Here is a 25,067-nt window from a genome sequence, read left to right as displayed (position 1 = left end):
GAGCCACAGCCCAACCCACTGCAAGCCTGAGTACTGCTGACACCATTGTCTCGTTCAACTCGTCTCCACTCTATCTATCGATGTATCTATCTATCTATCTATCGATCTATCTATCTAGCACTCGATATATATATATATATATATATATATATATATATATATATATATATATATATATATCTACTGGCGGTCGCCAGTAGATAGTTATAGTTAGGACCGTGTTTCCATAGGAAATCTCAAAATTCTATTTTGAATAACTTTGGCGCCGGTTGGCGAATCCTCGCGAAATTTTCAAAACTAATGGGGCGCTCCGCTCAGCTCCTACCCTGAAAGTCTCGGGGGAATTCGTCAAGCGGGGGCCGAGAAAAAAGGGGGGTCCCAAAACACGTTTTCCCCATGCATTTTCCCATAGGACCTTTAGTCAAAGATACAGCCCGAACGGCTGAACAGAATTACTTGAAATTTGGCAAAGAGGTAGTCCTCAGGTCAGGGATGTGCCTTTTGCATATATGGAGTCAATATGTTCAGTAGTTCCTGAGAAAATTGCAGTTAAAGTACATAAATATCTATAGCCGTGCACCGTGCACCGTGCGTGCCCCGTGAGCGCACGGTGCGCGCACCCTAACGTGCGCGAGCGTAATTCTGATTGGTGGTTACATGTCAGTCAACGTTCGAATCGGTCGAAATCAGGAAGTGTCGGCCGCCATTTTGTTTGTTTTGAGTGCGAGAGTGAAAAAGGAAGGTGGCGGACGTGAAAAGGGGGCAGGGTAGAGAGTTCCTGACCCCCTAGCCTTTGTCAGGGGGTCCCTGAAGGACCACGAAGGCAGAATTTTTTTTTTAAAAACAAATCGCGGGGTGCGCGCACGGTGATGAAAAACAATAAACAAAAAAAAAATGTTTTTAATACGTAGTTTATTGTAAAATAAATATATAAAAAATCTAATAATAAATACATAACTTAGCATTTAAAAAAACGTACAAATTCACTGAAAAAAACCATAGGTTTCACACACGTTATAGTTAGGAATTAGCATTTAAAAAACCTTGCAAATTCACTAAAAAAACCATAGGTTTCACACATGTTATAGTTAGGTGGACATTTCACTCGTAAAAAACCAATGAAATTCCCCCGTTATAGTTAGTTCAAATAACTATAACTCGCGCGACCGCCACTCTATCAAAAGGATGATGTCATCAGTGATGTCATGAGTGATGCCACTGACCATGTCATGAGTGATGTAATATGTGACGTCATGAGCAGTGGATTGCGGGCGCGCGAGTTATAGTTATCTGAACTAACTGTAACGGGGAATTTCATTGGTTTTTTACGAGTGAAATGTCCACCTAACTATAACATGTGTGAAACCTATGGTTTTTTAAGTGAATATATATATATATAATATATATATATATATATATATATATATATATATCGGACATGCACATCATTTAAGGGTCACTAGAGGTTGCAGCTGTGACCCCTGGCCCTTGCTTGCTCCCTGTGATCGTTGGCCTCAGAGATGTCTAAATCAGTGCTAGGGACTCAGGAGCTGCTAGTCCTTATGGCGTCAGTTGGGGCTTCACCTTCCTGATTTTCTACCATTTTTTCTGTTACATTAATAGTGAATAACATTATGTAATTCACTATTAGTATAATAAAAAATGTTGTACAATTAGCTGGAATGGGACCTTCCCGGCAATTGAGGTAGGTAAAAATGATTTAGATGTATGTTGTGTGACTGCTTGTGGGTGAGAGTGTATTTGTGTGAGAGAGAGGGTGTATGCATATCTGTGTGCGTAATCATTAATGAATCAGAGTGAGTGTCAATTACAGATAGTGTGCGACAATGTGTGAATTTGGGTGTCAGTGAGTATGAGTGAGTCAGACTGAGCGAGACGAAGTAAGAGTGACTGCAAGTGAGAGAATTAATGAGCGAGGGAGTGCTGGAGAGTGTGAGAATCAATGTGAGGGAGAGAGACAATGAGTGAATAAGTGAGAAAAAACAATTTAGAATGCCAGATTGAAAGTATGACTGAGTCAGAGAAAGTGAATTTGAGTGACTGTGAATGAGTGAGAATGTGTGAGCCAAAGTGAGTGAAAAGTGCAAGAGAGCGAGAGTTAAGAAGTGAGAGTAAGAATGTGAGCAAGATAGTGAGTGACAATAAATGAGTGAGTGCAGTTTGGTGAAAATGAATATGTGAGAGAGTAATTGGACGTAAATGAGCATGAGTGAGATTGTGATAATATGCTTGTGAGTCTGCTGTTTGCCATGACATACTGAAAGTCATTGTTGATGGAATGCACCCATGGCAAAATGCTGGCACTAGCATACTGGAGGCAATTCTTAGCATGACAGGCATCTGTGACAAGGTAGTGGCATACTGTAGGTGGTTGTTATCATAGCATTATAATACTGGCATTGACATGCTAGAGGTAATTATTTCTGAAGGTTGCTCTTTGCATAGTGATAAAATACTGGTACTGGCATATGAGAGGTCATTGGTGGCATATAGGGCACCTGTGGAAAAATGCTGTAGCTGGCATTCTTGAACAAACTCTTGGCATGGGAGCATCTGAGTCAAAATGCTAGTACTACCACATTGGAGGTAATTATTGTCATGAGTGAGGGCAACTGGGACGCATGAAAGGGTGAACCAATACAAAATGCTGGCCCTGACATACTGAGGTAATTGTTGATGTGTTACTCATAGTAAATGGATGGCATTAATAACAAAAATTCTGCCTCTGGTATATTGTTTGTAATTTGTGGCCTAAAAGGGCACCCATGACAAAATGCTGGCCGTGCCACAATGGAGGTATTTTTTATATATATGGGGGCACCCATAGCGCATTTTGAAAAATGGTGTCAACTCCAGGGGAGTGTCTGGTTCCATTGACTTGGCACACCATTCGAGTACTTGAATATTTAAAGTGTCCTGTCAGAGACTATGGCTTTGTAGCAAAGTTACATGAAAGTTTTTCAAAATATTCTCAGGGGCAGGCCCCCGATCCCTCTTAGAAGAGGTCTGACTCACTCGCTTCACTCGGTCACTACAATTCAGGGCTAATATTATGTCCCACAACTTTAAATATCATGTTCCCACCCTGATGTTTCGGGTATCTAAAATAAACATGTATGTGTTGCGTTGTTATATAATCATGCAGCAATTATGGAACTTCAGTAATGCCACTTACTGTCATGTCACCATGGTTAAGATCATGTGACATGATCTCATGGGTAAATTCAGAGTCAAAGGTCATATGATGTCACTACCCGTGATTTCATTAAGGCCAAAGGGTGCTTCTCATCATGTAGGGTGACAAAGCTCTTTACATCACATACATATTATACAAAGACAATAAATCATACAACTGTGTACACTCAACATAAAGGAAATACTACATAAGAAAATGAGTTCTAAAAGATGTAGGATTGGAGTCACATGTTTGTCATCGATACTAATAGATATCATATCTTCAGAGTTCTTGGTCCAGAGAAAAACAAAATCAGGTGTTAAAACTCAGGATTAAAAACATAACACAGTGGTTGGTAAAGTCTATACTAATGACAATTTATAGACTACTTATAGAGAGTAGGGAAGAACCGACGAAAAAACAGTACATTTCCAAGCCCGTGCTCGCAGTTTGCATGTCTCTTTCATGCCACTTCATAGCTCTGTCAGCCCTGAGTGGTGGGCTGGGGGGGAGAGGGGGCTCTCCATGTATTTTGCAGGGGGGCCCCATCAGGTTTTGTTATGCCCCTGTATTTAAGACCAACTGAAAGAATGAATAAAGTTTCTAGTCACTACGCAAACTCTATATTCAGAAGTTGTACAGCACAGTATTTTTTCTTGTTCTCTTTCTCTTTCTTTTTGTATGATATATGTAGAACTTTGTCAAGAGTGTTTTACTATGCACACTTCAGGTACCTGTGCCTAGAGTGAAGATTACCATGCTTATTAAAATATCAGAATAAATAATGCTTTGTAAAATCAAATGCATCACCAGTAACTAATTTACATTTTCACAGTGGAAATTACATTTGTAATAATTTGTTCCCATAAGCTGCCATTTCCGCTCATCTAGATTGTTCCTTTCCCAGGTATTTTGGGCTCATTTGGGCAAACCCCTACATGTGAATACTGTTTGGGTACACTTATGATTGCCTGCACGCAAAATATTAATATGTTTATTAGTATTTTGGCGTCTATGTTGAGCAACGATATCAGCCTATAAGAGGCACATTGGAACGGTGACTTGTTACATTTAAATAGGAGTGTGATGGAAGGATTTCAACATCGCGGGTGACCCTCCCTGTGTGTAGTACCATTTGAAAGACTCATCATCTCTAGCTGTAGTCATGTTGTATAACGCTGCTGTGTATCCGTATGGTCCACATACTCGTGATCAGTGCTAATATCTCTAAGTAACTCATCTTTAGTGATTGGGCGCTTCGTTTTATCTCTAGCCAGTCCCAATAGCTTGTGGAGACACTTTCTGGCCAAGTATTCCATGCGTCTCTCAGCATCTTTGGGTTCCATTGTGTACAGTCCAGCATAATACCGTTGGATCCTCTCAAGCTTTTATCTTCATACATGTTGCCCTCTGCATCTCTGATTTCAGTAGTGTAGCTACGTGCCTACCTTGCCCTGACTAGTTTCACTGGAAATCTATCTGGTTTATTCCCTGCTTTAAAATATTGCATATCTAATTTGACCAAACGGTACTTTGTCCTGTCTATTTCCAGAGCTCTTACTGTGTCCATTACCCAATTATCTTTCTCCATAGATTTTGGGACTGTATGCATATATTTGCTTGCCTGTTCCACCAGCCTTACGTTACCTGTTAGTTAAACAAGCACGCCTTCCCTGACTTTCTATAACTGTGCTGCCTCTGCTATGAAATGACTCCTCAATACGGCATTAAGGGCTTCCCAAAGCAACTCTGCTGTTCTCCCCCCTGACATTAAGCACTTGATATGCCTTTGTGCTATGGCTAACTTTCATGTCCACTGAGTCCCTCAGTAGAGCATCATAAAGTCGCCATGTCCCTCCAAGCCCTCTCAAAGGGGGTCGGGTCTCCCTAAGGTGCAGGTGATTAACTAGTAGTGATCCAGCAGTGCTATGGGGCCCTGGGTTACATTTGGAACTTCTGCTAGTAGTCTTTTATCTAGGACAATGTAATCTCTTTAGGAATAATTCATGTGAGCTGCAGATGAGCACATGAATTTGGTCCCCAATGGATGTTTGAATCATTATCCATCAACGGGGCCCCAGGACTTCCAATGCACCCCTTCCAAAAGATGAGACCACTCTTGTCCCCCAAATCTGTTTTGCATCCTGTCTAGGTCTCCGTTCATTAACATATTCAGATTGCCCGGGGTGTGATAGCCTAAGCCAGTCATGCTTTTCGGGTTTGCACTGTGTCTTTTAAAAAGTGATCCTTACCCTGATTTGGGGGATTTAGCTGAAGCTGGTTTCAATGGCATTTGACCTTGCTTGCCCTTCCCTGCTGTCCATCTTGTTGAACCATCCCTCAACTGCTGCTTTACATGAAGACCACACATGCAGTGCCATCCTTCCCAGCAATTGAGAAGTATTGGTGTGAGTAGTTCCAAGACCTGAGAAGGCAGTGACAATTGTTCAGGTGGTCGGTCTCTTGAATGACCGCAACATTTGTGCCTAGCAGGGGGAGTTTGTGCTAGACAGCCAGGCATTTAGCAAGACTGTTCAATCCTCTAAAACTGTGAGATATGTTGGTGAGGCTCACGATTTAATTTTACAAATGGTTTTTATGAAACAGTGCAGTGTGCTGTCATTCCCTACAGGGCCGCTGGTTCTGGTTGTCATTGGTGTTTAGTAGGTGCCGCCCCTTCCAGAGAGAATGCCTTTTACCCTTAACCCATCACCAGCCCCCACACCCTATCAACACCCCCAACTTGCATTCAACTCCTATCATTTCCTCAGTACTATATGTGGGAAACTCCACTGCAACTAGTGTCACTGTAACTAGTAACTGTACCTACTGTAAGTGTGTTGTAGTGGATGGGTAAACCGATGCGGGACCCTAAGCATCAGCATGTGCCGTTGCAGGGTAATCTCACATATGAGATCTCACCTCCTGTAGGCATTGTTTCATGTCTTTTCTCACCAACCCTAGTTCTACCTTTTTGTCCTGAAAAAATATCTTCATGCGGCTCATGGTGACAGTTTTGCATCTTCCAGTGTCTGTCTTCAAGGTCTTGAAAGTCGCTGTCCCCATGTTTGGTGTGGCAGGAGGAGCTGTCTGATTTTTGGGGAAGTCCCTTGTTGCAGAAAATCCTCATGTTGTTGTCACATTTAATTCTGCAGTTTCCCATCTTGATAGTGAGGAAAAAAGCCTTTAGGGCACATTTTTCAGTAGACTGTTGGGATCCCCAGACCAGTGGCAAGCGAGGGGGCAGGCAGCTACCTGTGTGTAACACTTGTCCAACAATTAAGAACCTTTTCTTTTATGTTTTTTTCCCTTGGGCTCACCTGTTTTAGGCCCGTCCCCCACTGTTCATCACTGTGCATAGGAAGGCTTCAGACTTCCGCAGTGAGGCTTGCTGGCTGCAACTTGTCTTCCTTATTGGGGCGTTGCGCCTCTGTGCTACTGCTCTTGTGCAGCTCAAGTAGGTGGGTTTAGGTGCACTCCACCTACATGTGGAGGTGGGGGAGAACCCACTCTGCCACCTATAGTCAATGGGTGAAGCCAGGGCCGGCCTTCAGCATGGGCAAGCTGGGCCCATGCCCAGGGCGTCTACATTCAGAGGGGGCCCAAGGAGCTGTCTCCATGTAGGTCATGCAGCAGTCTCACTCAGAAATGGCTCCAGCGAGACAGTCCACACTGTGTTTAATCCTTCTGTTTTTTCTTGTACAGGCTACTTGTGCCCATCCAAATCCTCTCGCTCTCCCAGCTCATTTACAATTTGCAGGAAGGAGCTGAGCTGTGGGTGATTCAGGTGAGAATGGGGGAGCAACGGGCAAGTTTGTGTAATCAAATGAGGTCTGCCCCTGAAAACAATAGTTGGACCCTCCAGCGCCACACAACTTACCATGTGGTGACATTTTACTTAGTAGCAGCAGCGAGGAAGAAATGGGCAGATTTGGACGCAACCGGACAGTGAAGGTCTTAGTCAGGAGCAGCCAAACATCTATAACAATAAATTCGAATTATTGCTTTCTAAAAATGAGACATTTTACATCTTTCTGGCCACATAATGATGACAAATAGGAAACTATTATGCTACTCAATTAGTGGTATTTTCTTAAGTTCTACCATTTCTCTTTGGATTGTAGCCATTGCAGTTTTGTTGCTTTTGACTAGAAATACAGAACTTCAAGTACCAGGATGCAAAGAAAACGCACATTTGCTAAATTAATGGAGATAATGGTTTGCTCCTTGCATATCTCAAGTTACAGGCTACAACTAGGATGAAAAGTGGGGGACTAAGGTCTCCACATTTGTTTCTCCCCAGGGCTCTATCTAAGCAAAGGCCGGCTCTGGGTGCAGTTGGGTCTCTTTGCCCCAGTCTTCTCTGCTGTCTCCTGTGGTTATGCTCCCTCAGTCACACTTCTCAGATGGGGGAGGGGCACTGTCTCCATGTGATTGCTGCCACGCAAACCAGCGCCTGTAGACCTTTCATAGATCCTCAATGGATGCTCCTTTCAAGGCGGGGCAGGCCCTGGAACCGCCCAACAGTCTCTGTCTCCTACTCCACAACTGCCAGGCCTTCCCACTTGCTTTGCCTCTATGCCTCTGGAGAGCTCTCCATTCTTGAATGCTGCTTCATCGTGTCACAACGCTTGCCAACTCAGCCTTGAAGCCTGGACCCCACCTATCCATGCACATGAGAGGCACTGCGGATAACTTCTCCCGTCTAGGGGAGCATCCAAATACTCCTTTGGACCTCTACCATGGCCCACGAAGATACAGCTCGCTCCTCCAGGGCCTGCCAACTTGAGGGGACCCAGAGACTTTCTCTCAGTCACCTCTGTTGGGCTTCGTGCTGCAGCTCTCATTCTAATCCTCTGGGGTTGGGGCACCCCCGTTTCAGAACGTTATATGGTCCAGTCTGCTTCTCTGTCGCCAGTGTCTGGCATGTACAGCGGATGTGAAACTCTAAACCCAAGCATTCATTGTCATCTTACGCAAGGCTACGACCCCGCCTGTAATTATTTTTTAAACCCCATCCTTGATAGGCAAGTCGATGTGCAATCACCCCCACTAACACCTGTCTAGGCTAGGGAAGATTGAGTGTAAAATGCCTTTCAGCATATATGAGCTCTGCCTGGCCTTTATACCTACCCTTTGAGAGGTTCGCATAAGTGGGTGGGCAACAGCCTGCCCAATTTTGTATAACGTCATCATCAGTTCTCCTAATGTGCTGTGTTGTTTTTGTTTTTTTATTCTCCCTCATTATGTTTGAAGACATGGGGTAGAGAGAGAGTGTGTGTTTACTGTGCATGTGCCCTAGAGACTTGCAATCTGCAAATTGATCAAGAGTAGACAAACTTTTTTCAAGTAAACACAATAGCTTCCTTCTAGGGCCTCTCGACTCTTCATGGGGCCCCGTTTCAGCCCTAGGCCAATAAATATCTGTGAGATATTTGAACATTAGGGTCTCCTCATCACACTCTGCAGGGGGTGGTCAATTTCCACTGCATCACTGAGGAGATACTCAAAGGTAATTTTGGGTTTGGGTAGTGGGTCTCGAACAGATGGAGGTTCAGCTGGGATATTTTTCCATGCTCTCCGTTTGTCTCATTCTAAAGTATGAAAGAGTTAACATAGATTAAATGAGCAGTGAGTGCTTAATCTTTCTGACAACCTCGGTAATCCATGAAAGCATTGAGCAAGGAGCTGCACAACTTGGAAGTATGAGAAAGGCAAAATTCCAGGTTGTGTTTTGCACACTGTCCTTGCGCCTAGCCCATAGAAAAACTGTTCTCACTGAGAGCTTGGGCAGGGCCATCATAGAGTCAGGCAAAGTTAATACTCTTGCCTGACCCTCTTGGCTCAGACAAGCTGATAAAACCTGTTTTGTGGTTCACACTGGACATAACATATCTTTTTTTGATGAGGCGGTACAGCTTTTTTGTCTTACACCAAAATAGGAAAAACTAGCTATCAATTATATTTGTGATTATACCTGGCGTATATTAATGAAGATATTACGAGAAAGCAATGAAAGCAAAGACAGTGTCAGGTTCAAATTCTATTTCCAGTATGTATAATTTGTCATGGAGAAAATGCATTTAAAGTCGGATTTGTGTTTATTGCATAGAACTATTTTCCGTTCATAAGTATCAGACTTTTGATTAGTGGTCTTGGATTTTGAATTATTATAACATCTGTGTATGTAGGGAAACAGACATTCTTTGAGAATTTCAATCTTCGATTGCAGAGAAAGGATTTACTCTACTCTCACACTTCAGGGGATTTGGTTGGTGTCGTTGAAGTCGAGACAGCTCTGCTCACAAGATGAGGAAATGATGCAAAATGACCCCACAAACCAAGAACCGCCACTGGTGGTGCAGAATCCTGTTCCTGGGAGCTTGTTTCAAAAGGGTCGCAAAATTCCTTGTCGGAAGGAGGTGGTCTTGGGGGACGGATGGACGAGGAGAGATCATCTTTCTCTAATGGGTTTTTTTCTGATATGGAGGTGTGAAGATAGTCATTCAGCGTAGGAGTCACTGCGCTCTTCAACCACTCAGTCACAGATGGTACTGTAAAAATACTGCCAATTGCTGAGAGCCAAGCGATTGTTCCTCTAATATCAGGCATTGGCTTTAAAACCTCTACTTCCTCACTGGTGTATTGCATGGGTAGAGACTCCTCGGCACAGACTGCAGTGATTGGAGGTTCAAGGCTGGTTGACCTGGATTTCGGCCCTTCAACATGATCTATGCACACTTCAACAGACATCACCTGCCTTTGCTTTTCCATCAGAACAGGAGAGGAACTGGGTGTATCAGGATGTCTTAAGTTCTCCAGCTCCAGTGGTTGAATTTCCCACTCTCCTGTTTCAGAAGAAGACCTGCCATTGTCCGAAGCTGCACTCGACACAAGGTCTTCCTGTTCCTTCCGTTCAGGCTTCTCCAGCATGCTAGGATGCATGCAAGGAGAATGATCTTGGCTTGGATTCACAGGTTGGTTGACATTCACATCTGCTATTTCTTCTCTATGAAACTCAGCTTGATCAGTCTCTTTCAATCCTGGAGGCCGATTGGACTCTATGATTATAGCTGATGAAATGTTAGGAGAGTGGAATGCGTCCTTCTCCATGCCAATATGAGTCTTCACACTTGGACCATGGAGACAGGCCTTAGCTATAGGCCCTGGCGCTAGTCTAGGCCTTGGTGATGTGTAGTTCTTTGCCAGAACAAGGTTATTACTACTTTCTGTTTCCTTCTTACCTATCGTGTTGGCAGGCTCGATGATTTTTCCATTGGGTCCAGACATTAAAGAGTCACACATTGTGTTGCTTTGGTATGGCACAAGCTTTCTCTTTAAACACAAAAGGCAATAGTTTCTGAAATACGAGTTGACTGTTGAAAGACTTTTGCGTTTGACACCCTCTCTCTGCTCGATAACCCAAGGTGCTTCAGCATTTTTTTGATCAGTTTTCCTTGGGGATCCATCCTCAGTTGACAATAGCAGTGTAACAGGATCTTTGTTGAGCTGCAGTACATCACTGTGAGCCTGCGGGCTACTCTTCCTTAGGAACCTTGGGCAACATTCGGCCTTGGTGTCAAGCTTCGCTTTCTGTAGTTTCTTTGTCCAGAACCAGCAACAAAGAAATATCTTCAATAACAACAGGACAGTCAGCACGATCACAATTGTGATGATTGAGGTTTTTTCTATCAAGGGAAGAAGATCAGACATATTAATAGAGAACCAGCCATCCTAATACACCAAGGAACTGTTGTACAGAAGGAGAATGATTACTGACACACTAAATATTGTAAATAGAAATGGTAAGGATGGTGAGGGGCAAAGAGAGAGAGAGAAAATGGACAGAAAGAAGGGTACACACAAGGTTTGTGAAAGAGAAGAGAACATTGTCAGAAAGTTGAAATGAAGGAATAACTACTTTAAAGTAAAGAAGAAATCGAAGCGAGCCGGAGCATAGAAATAGTTAAATGGAACTTTGCTTAAAGGAAGGAAGAGAGAGAACAAATAGAGATGAGGAAAGTTAGATATGGATAAAGTGTCGGATATGCAGGAAAGATTGGGGATTTGTTTGAGGGGGTGACAGAAAGGGATATGTAGAATATTAGTAAATAAGTTTGTTTTAGCCCACATTGCAACCTTATCCACCTATGCAAAATCCTCCACCTCTAAGCACTTGTATGGATTTAGTTCCCATTGAAAAGGCAAGCACTGATGCTCTGCATGATGAAAGTTCTCACAGTGTGTCCTTTCAGTCCTTGACATTGCTACATCATCTGCCTATCCTGCAATGATGACAATAAATATTGAGGCTCTTGGAGCACATCAGGATTAAAAAGAAAACTTAAAGGGATCAGAAATGCTCGTAAGGCCATTTTTAGTATGTTGTCTAGGGTTCTGCAATTCTGTTGCAAGGAGTCTTGGTGTAGTGTAAGGAGAATTGAGTTAGTGTGAGGAGGCTTGATCTAGAGTAGGCGGTGCGCAGTGGGGTGACATCCCCATTTAAAAATACATTGTATTGCCATTGAAGGGATAGAAGTGTGTGGTCAGCAATATTCCTATGTTAGATGAACCTGACATGTCACCGACTCTACCCTGGATCTGTTGTCTTTTCAGAAGCACCAACTTGGGGATAATTCTCACAATTTGTGCAGTTGTCCTCTTTGCTTTTGGATGTGTGGATTAATGAGATGAAAATAGAGAGATGCCCGTGGGCAGAACATTTTGTTTTGTTTCAGGAGGTTCAGACTACAAGGAAGAAAGCTTGCCTTATGGAAGGGTGAGAGTTATGATCCATGGGCAATCAGTTTGGGTACATATCATGATGATTGGTGCAAGGACGGGAGATATGTGTAAGAAAGAGAAGTGCAGGCTTGGGGTACAAAATGTTTTATAGAGTATGACGCTCAGTTGCAGGGTCAAATCGAGTCCATTCACATTCGCACTATGTGACCATTGGAAGTTCTTCTTTTTGATACTCTGGAGAATTTAATTTGTACAATTTTCTCAGATTTACATTCTCACTTTTAATTAAAGTTTGATTTCCAGTAGCCTCTGTTAGAGTGGCAGGACTGTCTGGACATTTAAGAAGTTCTGTTGACCCTCCCTGATTCTATTGTAATTTATTTTTATATACGAAGTTCTCGATATTAGAAAAAAACATTTAACACCATAAGACATGCACAGGTGATACATTCTTACTTTATACATACAATCTCACATAATAAGAGACGTACATTTGCAAAGCTTGATCTAGAATATAAGTGGTAGGAAACCGCAAATGTAGCAGTCTTAATTTGAAAACATGTTGTGTTGTAAATTGCAATGTTAAATTCTGCCTTCAGCATTCAGCAGACGGGTATAAAATAGTTGGAGTTTTAGGATTACATATTCATACATTATTGACTGCAGATTCGTCTTTAGATTTTAGTAGATATTAGTGGATACCAAATATCCCTGGGATGTAAGGGATTGGACAGTCTTACAGCATTGTTATAGTTCTTTAGTTAGGTGCTTCAGATGAGAATGTGGGGTATGCATCTCTGATAGATGCTCTCATGCAACAAAGGAAAATGTCGATCTGCATTCACATTCCTTTACACTTAGGTGGCGAAAGCCTGCATCCGTAGCATGACATCTGACATTCAGAGTTTAGCAGACCACACCCTCAACCCTATTTTTGCTCTACCCTATTTTCTCTACCATTTTTTTTTCCTCCAACAAAAGGCTCAGCACCACCCACACGTCCCCGCTCACATGGTCCGACTACTACATCATACATTTCAAGATACCCGGCAAACAAGCCACTCCACCAGAAAAACCCAAAGCACCATGAAGACACTGGGGCAAAATATCTGAAAAAATCTAGACCAAGACCCTACAGCAACGCCCAACACACCAAGTTGTCAACACCAAGCTCTTTAATAAATGGCTTACTGACTGTGCCAACTGCACCGTTCCCACCAGAAACCAGATCTACAAAAACAACAAATGACCTAGCGGGTATACAATGACCTCAGGAAGTCCAATTGCCACTGCAAACAACTTGAGAGAACTCAAGACTCTACAAAAGCACTACCGCAAGGTTCACATACAAAGCTGCCCTCGACCTCTACCACCAACTACAAGATACAAAGAAAAATGCCCTAACTCTCAGACTCAAAGCCAGCTCCAACAATGGCTTTAACAATGGCAATAAACTATTTTCCATCGTCGAGGAATTCTCCGATTCCGCAGCTGCCAACAATGACATTATCCTATCCCAAGCACTCAACAACCACCTCTCAAACTTCTTCGAACAGAAGGTTGTCAAGATTTACAACACATTTGACCAACAGCATATGGATACAAACTCCCCAACCAGCCATACACCTCCTTCATCACCAAACAGAATCTAAGCAACTGGAAGCTCCTCTCAAATGAAGGAACCACTGCCCTGATGAATACCATCTACTCAGGAGCACCCTTATGCCCACACTTCAGATACAACTGTGGAAGAACTAACATCTCTCCCACACTCACCGCTATCATCAACACCTCCATAACCACAGCCACCTTCCCATCTTGCTTGAAAAGTGAAGAAGCCTGTGTCCTATTGAAATAATAATAACCCGGCATTTGTGAAGCGAGAACTAATCACACCTAAGGGTCTGAAGGTGCTGGGAGCCGTCGGGAAGATTAAGCAAGCTATTGGCCAGAGTCACATGGTGATGGGCTGAGCTGCCATTGATGAAACCAACCGTGGACCCCAACACCCTCAGCAGCTACAGAACCATCTCAGTCCTGCCTTTTTCAGCTAAAGTCATAAAGCCATCAATACCCAACTCGCAGACCACCTAGAACTCCATAAACTCCTAGACCGCTCTCAATCAGGCTTTCACACCAACCACAGCACAGAGGCAGCTCTCATTACAGCCACCGATGACATCAGAAGCATCCAGGACCGAGGAGAAATGGCCGCACTCATCCTCCTTGATCTCTCCACAGCTTTTGATACAATCTCCCACAAGTCACTCATAAGAAAGTTTCAGCATTTGGGTATCTGTGAACTGGTCTTCAAGTGAATATCCTCCTTACTCACTGACAGAAGTCAATGAATTAGACTTCCACCCGACAACTCAAAACCCAAGAAACTCATCTGTGGAGTCCTTCAAGGATCGTGGCTCAGCCCAACAGTCTTCAACGTCTCCACGACGCCGCTTGCGGATATCCTCAGAGCCCACGGCATCAACATAGTATTCTACGCCGATGACACAGAGCTCATCATCTCCCATACCGACTCGACTAGCACCGCCAAAGCAAACTTTGCCTCCTGCATCAGCAATGTCGCTGCTTGGATGAAAAAACAACTCCCTCCAGCTCAACACATACAAAACCGAAGTCCTAATCTTTGGCAACAAGCACTCCTCCCTGGGACGCCTTTTGGTGCTTTCCAAACTTGATACGGAGGTTCTCGGACCATGCCATGGGGAAGAGGTGTGGCGCCGCGGCCAGGGCGACTGACGCCGGAATCAGGGGATCACAGTTCGATCCCTGGGGCCGGCGGCAGATCAGCCCAGCACCCTGTGACTCTGGGCAATAGCTTGCTTAATCTTCCCAACGGCCCCCAGCGCCTAGAGACCCTTACAGGTGATTGTTCGCGCTTTACAAATGTGGATTATTATGCCAAGAACCGCTGTATCATCCTGGACACCAACTGCTCCATTAGACAGATCAACACCGCCTCCTCATCATGCTTCCATCATGCTTCCACACCCTGTGAATGCTATGCAAGATTTTCAAGTGGATCCCACTGAACACCAGACAAACGGTCACCCAGGCTGTTATTACAAGTATCCCTGATTACGGAAACGCCCTCTACATCGGAATCCCAGCAACTCCAAACCACCCAGAATGCCGCAGCCAGACTAATCCTGAACAGCCAGCAAAATAACCACGTCCCTCCACACCTCAACAATCTCAACTGGCCCTCAGTCCAGGAAAGATGTAAGTTCAAGATACTCACCCACGTTCACGCTTGCAAAGCTTTCCACAACACTGGTTCAGCTTTCTTCAACTACCTCAATCAACTTCTACCCACCCACCAGACGCCTTTGATCTGCGTCCCAGGCAAGATCACACTTCCCTTGTATCCAGAAGACCAGAAGTGGAGGACACTCCTTCTCATACCTCGCAGCCAAGACCTGGAACGACCTCCCAAAACACCTCAGAACCTCCCCCTCCCTCATGGACTTCTGAAGAAATCTCAAGGCAGAGCTCTTCCAGACTAAACAGGCATGATCTCCTCCTTCCCCCTCAGGCCTGCTCTACTGAGCGCCTGGATACTCTCACTGGTGATTAGCTGCGCTCTACAAAATTACATAACATAACAGTCTGAGCCCCCATTTCTACAAACTAGAAGGCTAAATTAATATTCTGTGGATAAACTTAAAAAGAATATTCTTAAACCTACTTCTGGGTGAATTACATCAGTCTGTGCACAGCAGGACCTGTACTCCTCAGAGATTCGATGTTGACGCTCTCCGTTCCATTTATCCCTTGCTGTGGGCTGCGATAGTGGTATATCAGCTTGCTTAGAGTTATAAAGCTGTGTCACCAAGTGTTCAGGTGATGCAGCTTCTATTAGCATTGTTATAGTTCTTTAGTTCGGTGCTTCAGATGAGAATGTGGGGTATGCATCTCTGATAGATGCTCTCATGCAACAAAGGAAAATGTCGATCTGCATTCACATTCCTTTATGTGCCAATTGAGCTAATGTATTAAATTCGCCATTTGGTATGCGTCTCATTTTAAGGCGTTCAAGAGATCGCAAAATAATAAAGATTTGTCTTGCCATGGTCAGGGATAATAATGGGTGACAAGACTAATTCTGCGAGTATAGTAGCGCCAACCTGACTTTCATGCACAGCTTCCTCCACACAGGGACTCTGCATGTTGTGTGGTACTGATCTTATATCAATTTTCGGTTGGTCGTCGGAGTACTGCTGATTGTACTGTCATGGAGGCATGCCCGTGGGTTTGTGTACGACAGTGAAATCCATTCTATGAACAGTGTAGACATACCTATCCTTTTCGGATCAGAAAAAATTATTATGAAGAAGCAAGTTACTTCCGCTTCCTCCAAAACATGTAGTAGTTGAGGTTCGCAACACTGATCTCAATTCTTTTTTTTTTTTTCTTTAATCCACAGATAGTCCCCCTATACCAGGCGATTCTCCAGTTTGTAACCCCTGTATTGCGGTTGTAATTTTCTCCCTGGTGAAAGGGTACATCAGAAACGTCCTGTGGCCATTGCTTATCCAGGCAAGAACAATGCCATCTAAATACACCTCACACATTGTGTGGATCTGTAGAAATCTGAATAGCAATTGTGAAATATTTGGAGAAATGATTCAGCATCACAGCACGTGTGACCATCATCATCTGTTATCTTTATAATATTGTCCGATGCCAATGGTTGTTTCATCGTAAATGCCAGTGCTTTACTCGGTCTCTCCCCCTTTACATACTGGCGAGCAGAGAGTCACCCATTAAATGCTTAATTTCTCTATCAGATATTTCAATGTATGCGGTAATTTTGCCCGGATTATGGCATGGGTGCATGCATGCAGCTATCCCTTTTCAAGCTCACAATTATTCTCACATTCTGTTTCACTCCTTTTTAGGTCTCGTGCCTAGCGTTGCAGTGCGTAGCACTGCTCACGCAGCGCGAGACCTCATGTAGGGGGTTCTGAAAGCTAACCACATTCTCGTGCGTATGGTTTTGCTTTCGCCGGGTGCCATTGGCTTTAGCGTGTTTTTTAAAAATAAAATAAGGCACTTAATTGGGCAAAGGCGGGCGCATGTCCCGCCTTTGATCCACCCATTCCCATCGGTGTCTATTACGCGCAGCAGGAGCAGCACAGACTACAGTCCCCCTCGCCCCTGCTCCTCTGTGGTGCGCGCGCACCACTGGTGTCTGAAACGACCGCGCGCAGGACATCGAGTGCTGACTGGAGGGGGTCAACAGTCGCGGTGACCGCGGCCTCTTCCAGGCCTCCTATGTGGAGGTGCTGCGGGCTGCCGAGCCCATCCCGCCGCCGCCCACCCCGGAGCCGCACTACCCGGCTCGCTATGCCAACCTGCCGGCGGGCGTCTTCTCCCCGGAGCTGCCGCTGGTGCAGTCCTCGTTCCGGGCCCCGCAGGACTCTGCATTTCCGGGGGCGTTGGTGCTGATGCAGCAGCGGCTCTCGCAGTCCTACCCACCCGGCCCCCAGCATGGAGCCCCGTACCAGACCAGCAAGTAAAGTTGATCTCCTCTTATCCGTTATGCTGCTGCTTGTTTTGTATATTATGCCATCGCTATCTAAGACCAAGATACAATGAACAACACAGATGATATCCTTTCATAGTTAATGATTGATGCAAGCGTCTGCTTGTTTTCTCATGTGTGGTGGTGACGCCTGTATGAAGAGGGATGTGTCATGCAGTATTTTAAAACTACTTGTAATCAATTTTAAAAGGGAATAATGGTGGGCACATATGATGACATTCCTCCACTATTATCAACACGGTCCATTTACAATAGGCATACAGTCCCCAACCTCTCCTAGGTTGAAGCGTCTCCCCATACTTTACTTGTCTACACTGTAGATCTTCAGGAGCTGTTACATAATACAGTTTGAGTCCCACATTAACGCGCTCCCAAGGGAAGGGGCCCTTCCCCAGATAGCCGTTCAGTTCTACCTCCAGCACATTGGGCCAAACCCTGCATCAATGGGACATTTACAGCGCCTACAGGGCCAACTCCATCATTTTTATTTTTCAGCGCCAATAACATTCCATCCCATGCTTTTACATTCGGATATTTCCTGGCCCTCGACCCTGCATAGAGATCACTCCACTTTACTCAATTCAACACCACTCCACGCTAAACTACTTAACTTCACTACACTCTATAATAATTTCCTCTACTCTATACTACACCACTTCACTGTACCACGCTACACTCTATAGGTCGACATTAACAAAATTCGACCTAGTAATGTTGCATTATTATTTGCTACGCCAAAAACTTTTACTAATGCGAGACCTATTGCATTGCAAATGCTTGTTGCTTTTAGGGCCTGATTTAGGGTTTAGTGGGCGGATTAGGAATTGTTGCAATGGCGTAGTACTTCACTGCCTCCATGGCGGAGGTACCAAATTTTTAGATGTCTGCCTGCCCAGCGGACATGTCTTGCATTTCCAGGAACCGCTGTCATGGCAGTTCCTGTAAATGTACTGACATTTTAAGGTAGGGCTCAGTCCTTATGAAGGAGCCGTACTTCAAAATTTCAACCGTTTTTTTACTTTTTAAAACAAAATTGCAAAGCGGGATCCTGCATAGAGTATTGCGCCAAAGGTCATTCTCTTTGATCGGCTGGGTTAGTGTGAGCCTACATTCTGTGCACTGCGTAACACAATGCACCAATCCGCTTATTATAGTTCAGGCAATAGAAATTGGTGTGTGTGCCTTACACAACAGATCTTGTGAAGGTGTCTCCCTCTTTATTGATGTTTGGACATTTTGAACAAGTTGTGCTTTCCAAATTATCAAGCAATAAAAGGCCACTCTTATTTAATGGAAAGGACTTAACAAAAGAGACAACCATCCAGTGCTTAATGTGTACCGGTGCTTTCCGGTGCCTGTGCTGGTACTTAATTGTTAACACCGGTGCTTGTGACCAGAAGAAGACGGTATCAGGATAATTTAGAGATGACTACAACAACTGGGCATTTTTAATTCAGTGAACAATAAAAATGACTATTACCTGCCGCCTATGCCATTCTTATAGCTTTGAGGCCTGAAATAGTCCGAATTGTCACACTTCTTGGAGTGTGAAGGTTAGTACTTGTGTGTTTAGTCTCATTGGCAGCATGGCAGGGTTAATGTGTGGTGCAAGGTGCGTAGGCCTCCTGACGAGAGCCCTGGCACTTACAAATTAATCACTACAACCATCGTGAAACTTTGTTGGACATTGCACTGTGGCCATACGAAGACGGTGTTCACTGCCTCCGTCACAGAGGACAGAGCAAATTAAGACTGATTACAGTCAGTACTAAGAGTCTCTTACACTGGCTGCATTAGTAACTGAGTGGGTCTGTGAAAGTGTGCATCTGTGAGTGGGTGCATCGGTGTCCAGCACAAATATAGCTGTTACAGTGGCCCTGCTGAACCATGCTGCAGCAAACATCTTAGAGGTTTACAGCACGTTTGCACTGAAACCGTTTGTGATGCCATTGTGCAACATGAATTTGGTTCTCAAATACCCCACTTTAGCCAATGCGCAGCTGTACTCCATCTGACCCAATGAACAGCTGCCTCTCAAAATTTTCTTTCTAGTCACAATCACGTCAGCTTGTCACAAGAGTGAGCTGCAAGCCCTCTTGGATCATCTCCCTTATACAATATACTTTCCAGACAAGCTGGTATTATGAACTCGAGCTGCATTTCTGCTGAAGGTAGTAACACCTTTCCATTCTAGATAGGCTATCAGTCTCCTGAATTTCTTTGCCCTGCCTCTTTCCTCAAAGGAGGAGGAGAGACTGCATCGTTTGGACCCCAAGAGGGCACTCAGTTTCTACAGTGATTGTACCAAGGACCATCTGGGTGAATCATCAACCCTTTGAGGGCTTCACAGGAACAAAGAAGAGCAGGGCAGTGCAGAAAAGATAAATAGTGCTTCACATATAAATCTGCTGAGCACTGTCTTAAGAGGCAGCAGCCTGATGGATTGAGGGCTCATTCTAATCGAGCCCAGGCTGCAAATATTGTGCTAGCACACCATGTGTGTGTTCTGGGTATTGGTCAGTCACATCCACCAGGATGGGTGTTTGCCTTTTTGGCTCAATCCACAGACTCTCCACCATGGGAGGTACTGTTTTAGTATCTGTTCACAAGGTGGGAAATCTGCGGTTAGCAGTATCCATCAGAAGAGCGAGCTACTTCCCTTTGGTAATGCTCTTTCTGGTGGATACTTAGTCTAACTACCGATTCCTCACTGCCCCTTCCACCTACAGTGCTTAATTTGTAAAGTAGTGAGTGCTGGTGCCCAAAGCTCTGCTCATGCAATTAAATGTTGGCATGCCTAGTGCAAAGGCTGGTAGTCCTGAATCCACCTCACGCTTCTTTAATCCTCTACCAGACACTCCATGCATCTTTATCTCACCCTTGCATGTTTCTGCTCCCACCCTGTATGATGTTTTTCCATCTTTCTTTTCATCCATTCTTCTGCTTTGTTTGTTTTTCCCTCTACTGCTGTCCGTAAAACAGCTAAGGTAGGAAAGAAAAGTGCCAGCACCCAAAAATGAGTGCCAGGTGCCCCCACCGGCAACCACCAGCTCAAATTAAGCACTGCGCTTCCCTGTTTCTGTGCAATGGGTTGTTTTCCCATCTAACAAGAGCCCAACATAGAAATCTTCACACTGGTCAAGCTAATTTACTGATGAGCTCTGAGTCAGAGGGTGCCGATAAGCCTTAGGAAGAGACTGACATCAGTGCAACTGTATGCTTCTTATGTATGGCCCACTTTTTACTTCCGGAGTGTAATGACATTGTGCGGAGCCATGTGACACCACCTAGCTGCATCGCAGGAGTACTGCATTTAGTTTCCAGATACAGTGTGATGCCAGACTACCATTCCAACAATCAAAATGGAAGTATATTTTTGGTTGATACTGTGGACACTGGGTCTTGAGGGAGTGCCCTGGAGTGGCTTCGCTCCTTTCTCAAGGACCGAACCTTCCAGGTCTCCTCCTCCTCAGCCAGGTTTTGTTCTCATGCCTCTCCCTGTGAAGTTCCACAGGGCTCAGCGCTGAGTCCTTTGTTATTCAACATATAAATCCGTCTTCTAGTGGAGGTGGTTGAAAATGCAGGCCTGTCTCTTTTTTCCCATGCCGACGACACCCAGATTGTGTTCTCTCTCTCTCCAACTAAGGGACACGGACCCTCTGACCTTAGTTAAAGCTTGAGTAAGATCTCTCATCGGATGCAGTACAGTTTATTTAAACTCAAAGGGGACAAATCCGAAGTCATGATACTAGGTAAAAGGCCCGATCTCTGGGGGTCGCAGCACTGGCCCGTTGAACTGGGTGTTCTTCCCACTCCTTCTAGCAGTGCTAAAAATCTGGGTTTCATCATGGACGGATCACTATCCATGAAACAACAATTGGTCAAGGTGACGTCCACCTGCTTTACTGTCCGCAAGTGACTTAAAAAGATCCTATGGTTAATCCCTTTCTCAGCTCAGAGGTCAGTGAGCCATGCCCTCATGATCTCTAGGCTAGATTATGGCAACGTCCTGTATTTTGGAGCCGACAAAGCCACTATCCAAAGACTGCAACTCGTTCAAAATGCAGCTGTTAATCACCTTTATCGCCTTCCCAAGTGCACCGCAGTCTCTAGCATTCTTGGTGACCTACACTGGCTGACTCTGTCAGACCGTATCAAGTTCAAAGCACTCCGCCATATGTTTAGGGTTAAATCTGGATCTGCTCCTAAATACCTCTGGGATTTAGTCCATCTTTTCGACCCCTTCCAGCACCAGAGATCCGCTCTGCAGACTCAGTTTGTGGTACCTAAAACTCGACTGGCTCACATGAAAGGCTGTTCTTTTTCCTATTTAGGGCTGACTTTATGGAACGCCCTGCAAGCGGCCTTGAAAGATTCAGCATCCCTCCTCGCTTTCCGTAAGTGCCTCAAAACCTGGCTTTTCTAACTTGTGCTACTGCTTCTCCCTCTCCACCCCTACTCTCGCCCTCCGCTGGTAAACCCTCTGGGCTAGCTGTGCGCACTACAAGTTACGTAATAATACTAATAATAATAACCTCAAGACTTTGGTCAAGTATCAGGATATTCAGTTAATCATATGAAAATCCAGATATTATTTAATCACCACTCAGAGCACAGTGTCACATGCTACTTTTCTACAGCAACCTATCTTGGTGTGACAACATCAACAAAGGTTTAGAAAATGTTCAAGTTATATTTAAATGTCTCCGTTACCATTCTCATTTTGCCCTAATGGGACCCTTGGCTTAATCAAGAGTTGTAATCTTATAAAGATGATCATCCTGGCAAAATTTATTTATCGCTTCCGAGCCTTACCCCTTACGGTCCCCTCTGATATTATCTGTAAGGTGGAGTCTTCCGGGCGCCACTTTGGATGGAAATACAAGAAACCACATGGGGCTTTATGCTATCTTCGGCTGCCCTTAAATTGGGACTGGGACCTACCATGTATCCATTTTTATAAGTTGGTGATATTCTAACTTTAGAGTGATTTATTAGCTCATACAGGATTCTAAAATCCTTCACATTTTAAGTGTAAAATATTTAAAACATCATGTTTCCAAATATGAGTAAAACACTTTTACTCATATTTGGAAACATTTATCACACTGGTGTCATATTCCCCTCATCATCTTGTATACATCTCATCTCATATATTGCATTATGGTCCAATCCTTTTGCCCAATTTCTCTCAAGATGCTTTTGCCCCACAAGGTCTTCACTTCAATACGTAGACCAACTGTAGAGAGGATTAACTTTTTGATCCCTTTGAACAATTAATTCTTACTCACATGAGTACCACTGTTGTTTTTAAATATCTACAAATTAGTGATTATTTTGATATTTGGCTATGTCAGCATTTTGCTTCGACCACATAAACCTTTGGGAAACACTTAAGGCCTTCTTAGGTAGTTGGACAGATCCAGTAACATCACAAAACCACTTCCACCCCATGATTGTAGCTCAGGAAGCTCTCCAAGCACCATGTCACCGCTAATGGAGTCTGACAGATGTGTGCTCAATTTGGTGGAGCGGGGCTGAATATGGTCATCTAAATGCTTAGCAATTAGTCTATGGCCTTTTTCACTGAAGTTTTACTCCAAGGCAAACACCTAAAGACCGAGGCTACAAATCAAGTGGAGGGGGTATGGTTCTCAAATCGACCACCTCAGAACTCTTGCTCCAAGTCCAATGGGTTATACGCCCCTGTCTCTGACTGATAGGTGACACTACCCTTGCTTTGAAGTAGTAGAACCGATGAACTGATGATTTGATGTGCAAAATAATTTTATGTTTGCAAACCCTGTGATTTACAAAATTACAGGGTTTGTGTCTATATTTTTTTTAACTACTAAACCCCGTTTGTGATTCAAAAAGGACTTTCTGAATTGCAAACTGTTAAAAATGGGGGTCTCTAGTTGGCAGAGGTGGGTACCTTTGTCCAAATGGGGACCCTTGCTTCTAGTCAGGGTAAGGGCGGATACACACTTTAGATAACCCCTGCTGAGCCACTGGGTAGCTTGGCACGAGCAGACAGACTTTTCCCAAAGGCAATGTGTAAAGTATTTGTACTCAAAACACACAGTAATACAGTGAGAACACCACAAACTGACAACACACAGTTTACAAAAATAAAGCATCTGTATCTAAACTCAACAAGACCAAAACGACAAAAATCCAACATACAGGTAATAAGATATGACTTTAGAACAGTTATTGCAAAAATAAAGCTTGTAGAAAACTAATAGCGACACCTGGAGCTACTGCAACGTCGTGACAGCAATAGATCCAAAGTACGGCGCCGACCGCAAGGAGTGCGGCATCGGGCATGGAGTCACACAGACCCCCAAACAAACCGTGCCTTGGAAATGAAGTCTATGATTAAGCACGGCATCGTGGAGGTGAGGTATCAGTGCCAAGGCAGAGGCCGGCTTCTTTGCTGCCACGGGGGAGGAGAGGCATTGTGTCCGCGAGGAGGCGACTTGTCATGTCCAAGACAGGAGAAGACGGTTGCGTTGGCGGTGAGGCGTCGGTTCCAGTGACAATGCGAAGGCGGCAAGTTCGTGGAGTCACCCTCGGCGGTTAACGGCGCCGCGATAACAGGATGCAGGCGCTGGCGATGACGGAGTCAGTGCGAGCGCTGGCGTCGGGCATGGCTGATAACTGCAGGCGTCGGCGGTCGTCAAAGGGCGTTGAAGCTGAAGTGCAGGCCGGGCAGTGCATTGTTCACTTCACGAGTGGTGCCCCGGACCTCGGTGCAGTTCACGGCATCACAGCAACATTGCTGACGGCATCGGAAACAGGTTTTCTTGCTTCTCTTAGGTTTCTTCCAGCTCCCAACAGCAGGAACAACCTCCAGAGGCCCAACACTGGAATAGGCACCTCCTGGCAGGTCAGAACCCTCAGCAAGAGGGTTCAGGGGAGCTGGGGGTGAAGTCTTTGTGTCCCTGAGACTTGAGCACAGGAGGCTAGCACACTTCAGGCCCTTGGAGATCTTCTTCAAGCAGGTTCAAAGCAAAGTTCCAGTCTTTGTCCTCTCTTTGGCAGAAACAGCAACTGCAGGCCAACCCCACACAGCACACAGCAAAGGGACATTATTACTCCTCACAGCTCTTCAGCTTTTCTCCTTGGCAAAGGTTCCTCTTGAGTCAAGAAGTCATCTAAAGTTCTGGGGTTTAAGGTCTAATACTGATACTCAAAAAATGTCTTTGTTCTCTTTGTGCAAGTGTCTCTGAGCCCAGTCCAAACCAATTCTGTCCTCTCTTGTGAAGCTGCCCGACAGGAGGTGGAGAGAGCATGGTGTAAGAAAGTCAGGCCCTATTCAGGTGCAAGGGAAATCTCCTCCCACCACTCTAAATGCAGACCGGACCAATTCAGCCCAGCCCTGAATCATTCAGGAAAGGCAGAACACACACCAACCCCTCCTCCCCCCCCCCCCAGTGGCTGTCTTAGAGAATTCACCCCTTCAGCCCCTGTCACTCCAAAACCAGACAGTCAATACACAAACAGGCAGAGGCACACAGAAAATGCCTACAAGTAAAAAGAACTATTGAAGGACAG

General features: G+C 44.6%; 1 protein-coding gene across 2 annotated transcripts in view; it reads left to right on the top strand.

Moving 5' to 3' along the window:
• LOC146857878 (uncharacterized) overlaps nt 1-25,067 on the top strand; it is a 1,488,219-nt gene that overhangs the window by 297,315 nt on the left and 1,165,837 nt on the right. The window lies entirely within an intron of this gene.

The sequence above is a fragment of the Triturus cristatus genome, chromosome 3_2 (genome assembly GCF_964204655.1).
Source record: "Triturus cristatus chromosome 3_2, aTriCri1.1, whole genome shotgun sequence".
Taxonomy (NCBI): domain Eukaryota; kingdom Metazoa; phylum Chordata; class Amphibia; order Caudata; family Salamandridae; genus Triturus; species Triturus cristatus.
This window is presented reverse-complemented; position numbering and strand designations above follow the sequence as displayed.